Raw genomic sequence first — 14950 nt, 5'->3', positions numbered from 1 at the left:
AATTATTTGTTTAGATGTCTGGGTCTCTGAGGTTGGAGAACGTGTATGATATATACCTATATAAGCCCTACCAGTGCCTAGAAGGCCCTCCTCAAAATGTTCTGGATGGATAGAAAATGAAACGATGAAAGAAAATTGGAAGGAAGAGAAAAGATAGAAGGAAGGATGGGAAGAAGGATGGGAGGAGGGATGGGAGGAAGGATGGAAAGAAGATGGGGAGGGATGGGAGGAGGAGAGGGAGGAGGAGTGGGCGGAGGGTGAAGATGGGAAATGGGAGGAAGTGTGTGAGGAGGGATGGGAGGAAGGATAGAAAGAAGATGGGGAGGGATGGGAGGAGGAGAGGGAGGAGGAGTGGGCAGAGGGTGAAGAGAAGATGGGAAATGGGAGGAAGTGTGTGAGGAGGGATGGGAGGAAGGATGGAAAGAAGATGGGGAGGGATGGGAGGAGGAAGGGAGAAGGAGAGGAAGGAGTGATGGAGAGAAGATGGGGGATGGGAGGAAGGGTGGGAGGAGGGATGGGAGGAGGAGGGATCAAAGGAGGGGTGGGAGAAAGCAGGAGGAGGGACAGAAGGGAGAATAGGAGGAGGATGAGGAGGGATTGCAGGAGTGTGAGAGGACATATGGGAGGAGGGATGAAGGGTGGATGAATGAACGAGTACGTGAGTGGGTGAGCACGATCCCTTCAGCCACTGAGGCCCTGCCCACCCAGGCCCAAGCTGCAACTCGCCTCAGCTCCGGCGGGCTTGCTCAGTTAACCAGTCCTCTGTTTTACTAACGCCTTCTTCTGCAGCAGAGGCAATTAGAGCAAACGGCTGGAAGCTTCTCCCCAGGCAGCCCCACCTGCCCTGTCCTGTCCCATTAACTTCCAATTCAACAGCCATCCCTGCCCCGCAATGTATAATGAAAGACATTCAAAATATATCCAAATGGCATGAGTATTGATTTATTAATGCTGGGGAATGTTGCTCTAATTGAATTGAGATCCAGGAAGTAAGTTAATGTAGCTGACGGTGCTACAGGAATTGAATTACCCCAGGGCCCAGAATTATTACCTTTTCACTCTCTTTGTTGTCAGTGGGATAAATAACAAATCAATTGACAATTCACCCTGGTGGAAAACACACACACACACACACACACACACACACACCAAGAAGTCCACGGAGTCTTGGACAGAGAGCTGGGGAATGGGCCTGGGTGAGGGGTGGGGAGCTTCCTGGAGGAGGTGGAGTGGGAAGGGGAGAAGAAAGGAGGGTCTGTCTGCAAGCCTGGAGCCCTCCCTCCTCTAGCCAGCAGCCAGGGTTCCCTAGAACACCAGCTGCGCAGACTGGCGCGGCCGCCACCCCCCACTGACAGCACCCCGCATGCACTCTGAGGGCCAGAGATGGGGACGGACTGGCCCCAGGTCGCTGGGGGAGTCCCTGCGATTCCCACCACCTCCCTGGCCTCAGCTGCTTGCACACGCCCAGGTTCTAAGCTCTCTCGAAAGCCTCCTCGGATGTCTGCACTGGTCGCCCCTGCTCCCTCCTGCCCCAGGTTTCTCTGCCACTGAGGGTCCTCTGTGGCCCGAGGCATCCACTGGGCGGAAGTCTCAGAGGGCTGGATGTGGGGCTGAACGTTCACTTGGCCCCTGAGACGTTTGTGCTAGGATTCTGGAAACTTCTCCGAGGATGGAGGACCCCGGTCTGCTCCACCGTAAAGAAGAATCTCCGGAGAGAGGCCAGGAGTCTGTGATTTCAGCTCGCATCTTCCTCAAAACCGCTCCCTCCCTCCTGTCCCTCCTTAGCACCCCCGTGTGTCTTCCGGCCTTCTCCCCACCTCTCCTTCAGCGGGACACCTTTTGGGGGAATAAACTGTCTCTGCGAGATAGAGCATCGTGGAAATAGACATCGCTGGCTTGCAAGCCCAGCTCGGCTTGGAGCTAGCTTTGCGGCCCTGGGTAATTGGGTTTCACGTCTCTGAGGCTTCACTTCCCCACCTGTCGAATGGGAGCAAAACTCTCTGGAGCCTCGTGAGATAGCGGCTCAGCAATGCTCCAGAAAACACGGAGTGGCTGGCGATCGCCAGGGGCCTGGCGGGAGTCTGCCAGGGACCACACGCTTCTCCCACCAAACGCCTCCGGCCGTTGGCTGTCCAAATGGGTGTCTGCAAAGCAGCCCGGCTGGCCATGTTCTGGTCAAGGGAGAGAAAGGCTGAGTTAATTAAATCAACAGCTAACAGTGCAGGTTACCCACAAAAGTGAACTCTAGTGCCCCTAAAACCACTGACCAAAGGAGGGCTGGGAAAAACATGAAACCACAGTTGGAGTAAAATGGAAAAAGAAATCATCAGCTCTACATCACTCCAGCCGGCCACAGGTATCAGAATATTAATTGGTCTTTGACTCGATTTGGCTGTGGGAGTCAGGGCAGGGCTGTGGCTTGAGGTAGCCCGACGGAGAGCCATGGGCTGGCCGCAGGGCATGCTGGGAGTGCGGCCGGGGAGGGAGAGGGCCGGCCGCGCACCCGCAGGGTGACAGGGGTGACGAGGGCGGCGGGTGTGAGTGAGCGTGGAAACGGGGGTGGGTGCCCTCGCGGGTGTGAGGGGTAGGGGGCGTGCGGTGTGGGCTGCGAGCCCTGTCGCGCACCGTGTCACCCGGGACAGGAGCTCAGGCGGGGCTGGGCACATCAAAAGCTCACGATACCCACCCGCTACCGTCAGAGCTTCCCAAAAGCTCTAGCAGGGAGGTAATTCCACAAAAGAGCTGGTGGAGGCTCACAGACAGGCTCTTACACCGTCACTCAGTCAACCTCGGCGGCAGTCATAACCGCAGAGATAATGACAACGTTCGCTCGCGCTCGGGAGGGGACCAGTTGGACTCAGAGCATGGTGCCAGGCACAAGAGGAGGCACTTGAAGAATCTATCACCTGCACGGCCACCACCTGTGCCTGGCCGGGGCGCCACCCGCCTCCCCCCTTCCTTCGTGTCCAAGCCAACCACGGGTATTAGAGCTCCTCTGTGACAAGCGGCTCCTCTGTGACAAGCGGCTTGCTTTCTGCTGCAGCTGTCGCTCTGGCACCGATGGTCTTGGAAGCAGAGACCGTGTCCGGATCTTCCGCCCGTCGTCCACCTGCTGGACGTACTCGTGGAACCCCGGAACCGTCGGCCAGCTGTCTGAGGGGGGCACCGCCCCCTGCTGGCAGATGCGCAGTGGAACCCACGTCACGGGAGCTCGCAGGCACCTTTGGAGAGTCAAGGGCATGGCGTCTCTTTGCAGCTTGCACTACGTCTGGACGTGGGTCTGGGCCAAGGAAAGCCTGCGCGGCTCCCTGGGCCTCCTCGGCAATCCTGGAACTTTGTGGGCCCCTCAGGTCACAAAAGGAGGAAACTGAGGCGCAGGGCGGGTGTGGGGGGCAGGGGGGACTTGCTTGAGGTCACACAGTCAACCCCCGGGGCCCCAGGTGTCCACGTCCAGTATACTTCTCTCAAACTCCCATGCTGCCAGGGGTCCTGGGGGGCGGCATTAAACCCACAGCCCAAGTTGCAGAGGGGCGACCGGCCTTGGCTTCAGTGTCAGGAAGGCAAGAGAGACTGCTGGGGACTGACGAGCTGGACAGGCCAGCCCCGGTCCCAGGGGACAGCCACTCCTCGGCCAGCACTGAGCAGGACTGAGGGCCCGTTTTGCCAGAGCTTCTGTTTTTTTGCAGGCACCGCTGAGAATGCGGGTTCTGATGTGAAGGTTTACAATCTTTAAGGCGACGGGACACATTTGCCACCTGTGGGCTGCAGGCGGTGACTGTAGGGCTGTCCTCTGGCGCTCGGTGGGCGGAATCGTGGGAGAAGACGCAAGGCTGGGGGCTTTGAGACGCTGCTGGCTTATTGCATTCATTCATTCACTCCACTCCTTCACCCTCCTGGCTGGGCTTTGCCGTCTGTCTGCTTTTCCCCCCGGGGGGTTCTGGCTTCCCTTTGGCAGCATGAACCTGTCTCAGCTCAACATCCCGGCAGCCAGGATGGGGGCAAGGAAGGATCTCAAAGAGCGAGGGGCCTGCTGGTGCCTCTCTTGGGGTCTTCCTGGACAGAGAGCGGCCCTGAGCTGTAGAGCCCGCATGGGACAGGCCCATTCCGCGCTCCTGGTCCGGTTCCTACCCGAGGGACTGGAATCTGGGGTCAGACAGACCTAGGCTTGTCTCCTGACTCCGTCACTGTCAAATTCTGTGACCTTGAGCCGGCGGCCATCCCTCTCTGGGCCTTGGCAAAGAAGATACTGTGGATGCCTGGTCGTGCACTCTTGGCACTCACTCCTTCACGCTCAGGAATGCTTACCGACACTCTGTGACTCTGCCTGGGGACTATTCCTGGTGGCATGAGAGAGACAGGTGCTCGTGGGCCAGGTGGCCAGCCCTGAGTAGGAGTGCCCTCGGGAGCAGCCCTGCCGATGAGGCCTAGGGCGTCGGTGGACAAATATCCCAGCTCCTTCACCCTCTGGTTGGGATCATTCTGAGGCACAGACTCAGGGAAACTGTCCCCCAAGTTTCCCAAGGGAATCCGGCGCCAGTTGCCCAGGGGGTCATTTGCTCGACGACTAAGGCTTTCACGGCTCTCTCTTCTTCACCAATGTTTCCCGGTATCTTCTGAGTAAACCAGTCACGGTAAGCCTGTGTCCCCAGGCCTCCTTCTGGGGGAACCCCACCTAAGAGCCTCAGTTTTATCAAGCTGTCAAATGGGTACAGTTGCTATGTCTTCAGAAATGCTGTGAGGGTAACAAGCTACCACGTCCGTAAATGCCCAGAAACTGCCGGGCACACTGAAAACCTTCCCTCGTTAGGTGGTGGCTTTTATACTTTTTATACTGTTGTGATATTGGAGCTGACCCCCCTAATCCCAAGGCCAGGCCCATTAGGGCAGCTTTGAGGTAGAGGCCTGGCTGCCCCAGGAGGGCCTCAGGGGTTGACCGAGGGCTCAGAGTGGAAGGGCAGGGAAGACTGTGGCCTCTGTGGTTCGGATGGTGGAGTCTGTGTAGCAAAGAGGGTTGGGCCCCAGGGGAGCCCATCAGTACCACCCCCGCCCCCAGAGCTCGGAGCTGTTAGCGAAAATGGTTCTAATGGGGCTGGGCCCAGCTGTCACCATCCCCACGGAGGGGGAAGGGGCCTGAGGGAGAGGCAGGTGCAGGCGGGGAGAGGAGGGTCCCGTAGCCTGGCCCGCCTAGGGCTGCCCACTGCCCCAGAGGCGGGGTCTGCTTAACTCCGCAGACCTGCTGGGTGGGGGGTGTAGGGAGGCTTGGGGTACCCCAAGCTGTCTCCCTAGGAGGTCAAATGCAAGTCCTCTACCTGCCCAGATTCTGGTGGCTTCTTGGGCCAGGCCCTTGGGTAAGACACTTCTCCCCTCTGTACCTGTTTCCTCCTCCTGAAAATGGAACTAATGATTACGCTGACGTTCTTGGATTATTTTGAAGAGTCAGTAAAATAAAATTGGGCCAGAGAAGGGTGAGCAGGTTCCCCCTCCCCAGAAAGGGCACGGTCTCCCCTCCCTGCCCGGGACGCTGCTCTGCCTTCTCTCTCTGGTCCCGTCTGGAGGCTGGAGTTGGAGAGCAGCGTCTTCTCTGACTTCTCTGCCTTTGGCCTCAAACCTCACGTGAGACCCAGGGGCTGTGGTTGCTGCAAAGTCTTTGTGTCGGAAGGGATGCTGTTCCCCCAGAGAGGAGGGGGCAGAGGGTATTCTCCAAAGTAGTAAGGAGTCAGGTTCCAGTGAATCTCCAGCCCTCAGTCCATGCAGTGTCCTGTCACACGCCTCCCTCCTGGGGTAGCTGCCCTGGATTTGGGGGTCCAAGTTACCGTAGCCAGAGTCACCCCCTCCTGCCTCCTACCCACTTTAACAATCCTAAATCTGGCCCTCAAGCGTTTGTGAAACCCCTCTGTATATTCCGCCCCCTCCCTGGCTTCTCAGAGTCAGCTCCTGAGGTTCTAGGCTGCTCTTAGGAGTCCCGTTTTGAAGTGAAGAAAACGGAGCCGGGCCAGGACTAGGGTGAGGCAGGCAAGGTGCCCAGAGCTAACCGGGTGCTTGTGGGAACCTGAGAGCGAGTGTCGCTGGCTTAGCCCACCCCAGTCATGGCCCTGAAACTGAGGCGGGTCTCCCCTGACTCTCGTGCTGAGGCTGTGTCCTCTACACCACGGTAAGGACAGGGGGCTCGTTAGTGGGCAAAATGGCCCCGGAAGGAGGGAGGCAGGGTCCGCACGAGGTTGGAGTGGTCTGGTTAGGTACGAGGCCCGGAAGCTCAGGGGTCTGCCGCCCTGCCAGGGGACAGCTGAGAAAGCCCTTCGTTTCAACTGCAGCGTGAGACCCAGTGTGTGTGTGTAGGTGGGGGGTTGCGATTCTAGTGACAACTTTCTGGAAGGAGGGGACCGCCCTGCGTAGGGGGTACCAGTGTCCTTGGGGCTGTGAGAGCAGGCAGCCTCCAAGGGGCAGGCCTCTGTGGCCAAATCTGGTGAAACTAAAAAAAGGCACAGATCTCAAGACCTGGCCGTTCTGCTTCTAGAAATATCTGTTGGCATTTTCTACCTGCCAGGCAGGTTTTTTTTTTAAGTTTGTTTATTTTGAGAGAGAGTGAGAGAGAGGGGGGCAGAGAGAGAGAGAGAGAGAGAGAGAGAGAGAGAGAATCCCAAGCAGGCTCCATGCTGTCAGTGCAGAGCCGAGAGGCCATGACCTGAGCCAAAACCAAGAGTTGGACGGATGTTCAACCGACTGAGCCACCCAGGCGCCCCTGCCATGCCGTTTTCAGTGCCTTACGGATATTAGCTCAACACAACCCAGGGGGAGCCATGTCATTCCCCACTGACCAGAGCCGTGCACATTCCAGAACAATCCAACAATCCTCCGATGCTTAAACAGAACGAGGTCAGACTGTTGCTGTATGCTTTATATTGAGACGATGTATTAACTGCACAGAGTACTTTGCTGCTGTGTGCCTGGGCCCGTATTTACAAGAGAAAGCACGAACCGGGGCATGTCTCGCTACGTGTTGGAAGTGTTGGAAGGTTCCAGACCAAACCGCTGCCTGTGAGTACAGGGCTTCTCAGAGGAAGGATGGGGGGTGGGATGGAGAACCAGCTTAGGCAAGAGTAGGAAACTGTCACAATGAGCATATGTTATTTTTGTAATTACACAGGAAACATGGGTTAGTTTTTTTTTTTTTTTGAAAGAAAAGATATTGAAGGACCTTCGAAAGGTGTCACGAGGGCCCCTCCCCAAGTTTTGGCTCCTAGACCCATGTGGGGAGGCCTCTCCTAGGCAGACTGGCCTGCTCAGGTCTGTCCCTAACCCGAAGAGAGAGGCAAGGGTGTCACAAGGAAAACTCCCTGCTTTTTTATCTTGCTCTGTGTATCCTCCAGGCTGCAGCAGTTGAGAGGTCAGGGTGGTGGCACCCCACCTTCTGCTGCTGGCCCGTGACGGTCAAGGGCGGTGGGCCAGGAGCCCGGCCTCTTCCTGGGAGTCCCTCCTCTCCCTTCCCAGGCCAGGTCCTCTCCTCTCTGACCCTGGCCACTTGTGTGAATTTTGGCCTTTTGCTTTGCTCTGGCCTCAGTTTTCTCACCTCCAAAATGGGAATAATATCCTCCCCAAGCTTGGTCTGCGGATGAAATGAAATGCACTTGGGAACTGTCAAGAAGGGGAAGAGGGGCGCCTGGGCGGCTCAGTCGGTTGGGCGGCCGACTTCGGCTCAGGTCACGATCTCGCGGTCCGTGAGTTCGAGCCCCGCGTCGCGTGATCTCGCGGTCCGTGAGTTCGAGCCCCGCGTCGGGCTCTGTGCTGACAGCTCGGAGCCTGGGGCCTGTTTCCGATTCTGTGTCTCCCTCTCTCTCTGCCCCTCCCTCGTTCATGCTCTGTCTCTGTCCCAAAAATAAATAAACGTTAAAAAAAAATTTAATAAAAAAAAGGAAGGGGAAGATTTGAGGGGCAATTGTAATTTTTATAATTATATTTTTAATAATATAATATATATAATATAATATAATTTTTATACTTTTTATAATTTTTCTTTACTTGTGGCCTTTTGGATCTAAGAGAGCTGGTTTTGAATTCTAGTTCCACCACTGGCCAGCCCTGGACAAGGGGGTGAACCTCTCTGACCTCAGTTTCTTCCTCTGCCCAGGATATCATTCACACGGTTGCCCTAGAAACTCAATGAGCTAACTCAGGAAAGCGTGCGGCATGGTCCTTGGCCCACAGCGGGGGGGCCCCCCCAGAGGGGTGTGGTGATGAGGAAGAAGGTGCAAGGAGCCGCCCCGGGGCTCTGGGCCCCTCCGCCCCCGAGGCCTGAGTGAGGGTTATAGGGTGTGCCAGGGGATGAAGGCCCTGGAGAAAGGACGAACGCTCTCGGGAAGCCGGGCCTTCTTTCTGCCGTGACTTCCAGAAGGGGAACCGGGGCTGGGGTTTGGCAGAGGGAGCGTGGCCACCAGGGTGAGTCCCACAGCCCAGCCTGGGGGCTGCTCTCCCACCACAAGCTGGCCGGCCCGCCGGGGAATGGGGAAGTAAGAGCTCTCTCCAGGGGAGGGCCAGACAGGCCCAACCGAGAGTGGAAAAACCCTCTGGTCAGAGAGGCCTGGGGGTGGGAGGCACCAGCCCCAGGCCTGGCCACCGGTACTCCTGTAGCACCAGGTCCCAGGCTTTCCCAGCTCGGATCCGCTGGTGGTCTGGCCTTGCCGTGGCCCCCTCCTGTCCCCGGAGCGCAGCCTCCTCCGGCTCCCCACCCTGACCTTCCAAGCCTGCCCGGGTCTGACCTCAGCTTGCGCTCGGCCTTCGTGGTGCGGCCTGAGGGGCAGCGCGGGGCTCGGCCTGGCCCTGGAGTTCTCCCAGGCTGCCGACGGGGCTGCCTTCCCTTCCGGAGGACTGTCCCCTGGGCTGGGCCTCCACTGGCTCCTGGGACATGAGCGGCGCACTGCCTCGGTGGAGACAGCACTTGCCGGTTTACACAGCTGCTCGGCCGTACTCCCACGGCACAGCCGGGCAGGCCCAGGGACCCCACTGTGGTGACACAGAGACGTGTTGTTCAGCTCTCCTACGGGAGGCCCCGCTGTGGGCAGGCACAGCGGCTGAGCGCCACCCCCCTGGATCCACCACCATCCAGGCCATGTCCCCCAGGCCCCTTCCCCCCAATGTCTGAGCACAGTGGGGGTGTCGGACCTGTTTCCTGGTCTGGGGGCCCTTCCCGCCCTGTGGCCCTTCCCAGGCATCTCCCCTAATAAATCTCTTGTGTGTCCCATCCCATCCTGATGTCTTCTTTTCAGAGGGCCAAATCAACACCCTCGTTTCTCAGATGGGAAAAGTGAGGCTTAAGAGTAGAAGTGACCTACCCAAAGTCCCACAGCACATTATGGCGAGAGCCGGCTCCGGACTTCTTCCTTCTGCCACCCCCTCCCCTGTTCCAACGTTGAAGTCACAAGCCGGGACAGCCCGGCTCACAGGAAGCAAGGCTGATTCTGGAGGTATTGACGCAGGGGAGATCTGGCCTGGGGCCGGGGCAGGCGGAGAGGACTTGTGCCCCAGGGCCGGTGGGGGGCCCAGGCCCTGCTGCCCATCCGGGGCCCTGCTGGGATCTGCACAGGCTTCTCTCCAGGGAGCACAAGAGCAGGACTGCAGCCTGGCTTTTAAAGCAACGCAACATCATTAAGTCTGTGATGCAGCCCAGACCCTAATGGCTTATCCACGACTCTCTGTCGCCATGCCCCACTTCTGGGGAGGGCGGGTCAGGGGCTGGGCGATGGCTGCGGGACCCTGGGGACCCTGATCTCGGACTTGGCGGCCCTCTGTGAAGGGGCTCCATCTGACCAGCTCTGCGTTTTGCTATCGAGGCATGAAGGTTTGACTGGACAGGTCCCTGTAGAGCCCCTGTGTCAGCGACAGAGGGAAACCAAGGCCCAGAGGGGGTCACAGGACTTGCTCAGATCCACAGCTGAATCGGCATAGAATTTTCCTGACTGCCTCTCCCCTCTCAGTGCTGCCTCCCTCCGACCCCACCCGCACCCCTCACGGCATCTGATTTTCTCCCATGCTCTGCCCACCCAGACACACCCTTCGGCCCCTGAAGGAGGCAAGGTTGCTGCCTAAGGAAGAAGATAATCCAGGAGACTCATTCTCATTGGCATGGCTTTGCCTGTCTGGATTCCTCATTTCAACAGGAGGTTTATATCGATCGCAAAAGCACGTACCTTATTATACGTCATATATCATCTGAGCCTTCACGCTCCAGATAGGCCATAAGCCCATCCGTGTGGCCTGTGAGGCCCTGTGAGGCTGGCCCAGTCCACTTCCTTGACCTCCGTCCTTGCAGCCACTCTGACCTGGATCCCTGTGCTCTGGGCCTCCAGAGCTGGTCCCTCGACAGCCACCTTCTCAGGCCTCAGCCGCAGGGCCGTGGCCTTAGGAAAGCCTTCCCCAAGCCCCGATGGGGTGGGGCCCCTGGGATGTGCTCCTGTCACCTGATCCCGCTCATCCCATTGCAATGACATAAATATATTCAGGATTCTTTGTTTCATGTGTCTATCTTCTCTGCTCTAGAGCAGCTGCTAGGGCAGGGACCCGGCCCAGGATGTGGAAGGAAGGAAGGAAGGAAGGGACAGTGGGAAGGAGGGAGGGAAGAAGGGAGGGAAGAAGGGAAGGAGGAAGGAAGGAAAGAAGCTTGGGTAGAAACAGCATTAGGAAACAGGAACACAGAAATAAAAATAGACAGTCAAGCTCGCAGAGAAGAATAACCTCATTAGGGCAAGGTAGTTGCTCAATTTGAGTTCCAAAGTTGACTTTGAGCTTCCCAGCAGCCAAGGCAAAAAAGAAGATACGGTCAGTTACATCAGTGCCGGTGGGGGAAAGCCTATGTGAGGACGCCCCCCAGTTCCTCAGGGGAGTCCAGCTGTCTGTGGGGAAGGGTGCTAAGTGACGGACGAGCTGGTATCCTCAGCATCCTTCCGTGTGTGAGCTAATGGATCTCCCAAGGCAGCTTCTCCCGCCAGTTGTGGATGAAAGCTGAGAAGGAGACACTGCCAGGCAGTTGGGCAGTGTCGTTTCTATGGGCCAAGACTCACCCGGAGGAGCGGATGGCGGGGCGTCCGTCCCCACCCTTGTACACGGACACTGCAAAGTGCTCAGTGCGCGGGATCAGCATTGCCATCCGAACCCCGGAGACCGTTACCTGGCCTGGCTCTTGATGAAGCGTGGCTCTCAGAAGATTCTAGGCTGTGCCCCAAGCGGGTGCCTGGCCAGGGCTCTGACCTGGGAGAGAGGCCACCCTGGCTGCAGGGGGTGGAGCGTGCTGGTGGAGAGTGACCCTCGCCCGAGCTCCTGTCCCGTTTTCCGCCAGTCGCCCCACCTTGCCGAGCCTGTGTTTCTTCCTCCGTTAAATGGGGATTGTCTTAGCGGCGCCTTCAGAAGGATGTTGGCAGGATTAAAGGAGGCATCGAGAGGTCAACACAGTAGTATCCAGTAGCCGTCAGCACTTGTTAGCATCGTGATTAGAGGTGCCCACAGCCAAAGCCAGAAGGTTCTCGCCGAAGAGTCAGAGACTTAGTGAAAGGGGTATTTGCACGGGGAATGAAGAGGCCCGGGGCACCTCTCTTATGGAGGAACCTGAGGCATCGTTCCTCAGCATCTTTCTAGCACACCGTGGGCTCTGCACTTGGTTTCCTGGGAAGACAGTAAACTGAGGCACAGCACACACATGCCAGGAATGTGTCTGTGCTAGGGGGGTGGGCAGGGGGAGATCGGATGCACTCATCTGAGAAGAGGAAAAGCCTAGGTCCTCCAGGCCGAGGGCCCCGGCTGCTCTAACACGATACCACAGGCTGGAAGTCCAAGGTCAAGGTGGCAGCGAGGTGAGTCCCTTCCTCTTCTCTTGGCTTGCAGACAGCTGCCCCCTCGCGTGTGCTCACGTGACCTCTGTGCCTGCTACCGGCGCCTCTCGTCAGGGCACTAATCCTATTGGATCGGGGCCCAACCTAGGGCCTCGTTTAGCCCGGATTACCTCCTCAGAGGCCCTGTCACCCAGTACAGCCACCCTGGGGATTAGGGCTTCAACAAATGAATATGCTGGGGGGACACAACTAGCTTCAGTCCCTATCAGCTAGGAAAGGACCAAACTGAGATCTGAACCCAGACCACGTGTCCAGTCCAGTCCACAGCCCTGGCCCTGAAACACACATGTCAAAGGGGCAGCAGCTAGGGTTCAAGAGCACAGCGTGAGCAGCAGCCACAGAGAGGCAGGAGCGGAGGAAGGAGCTTCCCTGGGAAGGTCAGGGATTGATGGAGACTATGGGGAGCTGACCCGGACAGGGCAAGAGGCTCATTAGCAGGAGGCCCAGCTGGCCGGCTGCTCCAGACCATGAACTTGGCAAAGGGCAGCCACCCAGGGGCAGAGGGTGGCCGGTCCACGCAGAAAGGGCTCCCGAGGGGGCCCTGGTCAGATCAATATGGGCAGCCAGGTCGATGAGGGCTCAGCAGGCCCCAGGGACAAGACCGTGGCCGCAGGGCTGGGGGATAAAGGCAGCAATCCTTCAGCGTGAAGTATGTGCTAAGCACCTCCCTGCCATGGTGCTTATTGAAGACGCACTCAATCAAGTCCATTGCCTGTGTGTTGCTCAAAACCACCCTTCGAAGCTGCTCTTGTTGTCCCCATTTTACAGATGAAGAAACTGAGGCACAGAGAAATGGAAGGAACTTGCCTGTGTTGGGCGATGATTCGAACTCAGAAACTTGACTCCTAGACTCTTGGTAATACTTTTTTTCCAGAACTCTCTCTCCTCGGTCAGGTCCTCAGTGCCTCCTTCTCTTGCCAGCTTGGTGGACACACTGGCAGGTGGCCTTCGCCCCTCTCCTTTGTCTCTGGTTTGGTTTCCTGAGTGAATGGCAGGCGGAGGTGGGTGGGGAGGAGCAGGAAAGCAGAACTGAGCTCCGTAGGGCAGCTGAGCAAACAGGCTGGGCCAAGTGCAGAAGCCAGGGTGCAGGGGAGGGGGCGACCGTCGTGTGGGGTCATCTACATCAGCGGCCATCCCTGCGTCCCTATGACCGAGGCAGCGAGGCCGGCATGGGGCAGGATGGCCTCTCTCGCAAGGCACTGAAACCTGGGGCCGCGTATTGGAGGGGACAGGTGGCAGCATGTGGAGATTGCAGTGTCCCTGCCATGTGCCAGGCACAGTGTCAGATGCAAAGGATTCAAAGTAAGTCACAACAGTCCCGACTCACATGGGGCTTACAGTCAGTCAGGGAATTCCAACATTCACCTCCTAATCACACACAACAAGGTGAGGCTGAAGCTGAGACCAGCATTATGAACATGACACGAAATAGTATAATGGTGGTGGCGTGGGGGTGTGACCCAAGAAAGTTGGTCAGGAAAGGCCTTCCGAAGGAAGTGGCAGCTGGGTTGTGTTTTTCAGCCAGGAGCAGGTTAAGAAGGAAAGGGAAGTGAGCACAGCCTGTGCAAAGGCCCTGTGGTGGGAGGGAACAAGTCAGATACAAGTGCCTGAAGAAAGATGGCCAAAGAGCAAGAACACGGAGAAGAGGAAAGTGGTTTGGGGAGGTGGCTGGAGGTGTGGGTCAAGGCCAGAGGACCTTGGGGTCCCGTAAGAGGTGAAAAGACTTCCCTAGGAGTTGTAGGATGTCACCGAAGGGCAAGACCGCAATACCCCTCTTGCTTCTAGAATGCACATTTCACCTTTAACATCCCTGAAATTGAGATGAATTTTGTAATCTATTGCTTGTCTTAGTTTAGCTGGCAAGACTTTTCCTTGAGGTACATAAAACCATGGTATGTCTTAAAATCAATTGAAGATGTCTTCCACCGGGGGAGATTCGGTACATAGCATAGATAAGAATGACCTCACCCCAGTTGAAGAGATAAAAAGCCTGGGGTCCCGCCCCTGTCCCCTCACCCCTGCGGGAGAGCCTCTGCCATTCCCAAGACTCCAGAGAACACAATTAGGTTAGAAATTCAAGGTCATGAGCATGAAAACTTTTTCTGGATACATGTGCTGAGGCTCCACCCCAGACCCGCCGAATCAGACTCTGCAGGGTGACTCCGGAATCTATTTCTCAGAGCCAGCTTGACTGCTGTTGGTCTGTTTACTCTCCACAGCCCTGGCCTTGGCCATCCAGGATTCTGTTTCTAGAACATGAGCTTTAACACGGTTAAAATACTGTACGCTTTAAGGAGTACCCTGGCCCTACACACAGTAGGCTGGTTGCCAGGACAGTAGACAAGGCACAAAAATGGCCTGAGGTCATTTCGCCACATCCCGTGGGAACAAAGGTCCCAGGGGTTTCCCACAGCTGCCCCCTTCTGACTGCTTTTTGCCTGCTGGGTGATCTTTTCCCTGCAAAGTTTTCTGGGGGCGAAGGAGAGGTCACCTGTCATCCTACCTGGGCCCCCACCCCTCTGCGTTTATCTTCATGGCTTTACATCCTCCCCCCCACCACCGCCCCCCACCACACATACTCCTTGTTTTGAGGGCAGTGGCTGTTGCCTGGGTTGTGGCTAATGTGGGTCACAAAAGCCACCCAAGTGACAAGGATCAATAGTGGATCCAATTTTCCTGCTTCAATTTTAGAGATTTTTAGCTTCACAACCGGACAGAAAAGCAGCGGAGTGGCCGTCGGTGCCCCAGAGACCATGCCTGGGAGCCCCCTTCTCCAACTGGCCTTTGAGACCTGCCAGGGCTACAGAGGGGGCCTGTCCCAGGTGTCCACACTGCCGGAGGAAGAATGGCGAGGCTGGCCGGGGCAAGGGGATGTGGGAGGAACAGTATGGAGGCCGCTTCTCAGTCTCACCCCAAACCAGGGCTGTGGTCACTGTGGGCAATGCAATTCTGGAACGTGCTTGCTAAATGTGGGCAGAGGAGCCCATCTGTTTATTTTTAGCCCCTGGAGGCTTGGTGAGTGCCTGGCAAGCTAACAGTTGTGTGCCCAGAGGAGGCAGGGTGATGAGTATGGG

Source organism: Herpailurus yagouaroundi, unplaced genomic scaffold (assembly GCF_014898765.1).
Source record: "Herpailurus yagouaroundi ecotype Mexico unplaced genomic scaffold, PumYag 77, whole genome shotgun sequence".
NCBI classification, from domain to species: Eukaryota; Metazoa; Chordata; class Mammalia; order Carnivora; family Felidae; genus Herpailurus; species Herpailurus yagouaroundi.
The sequence above is the reverse complement of the archived record's forward strand: the minus strand, read 5'-3'. Positions refer to the sequence as shown.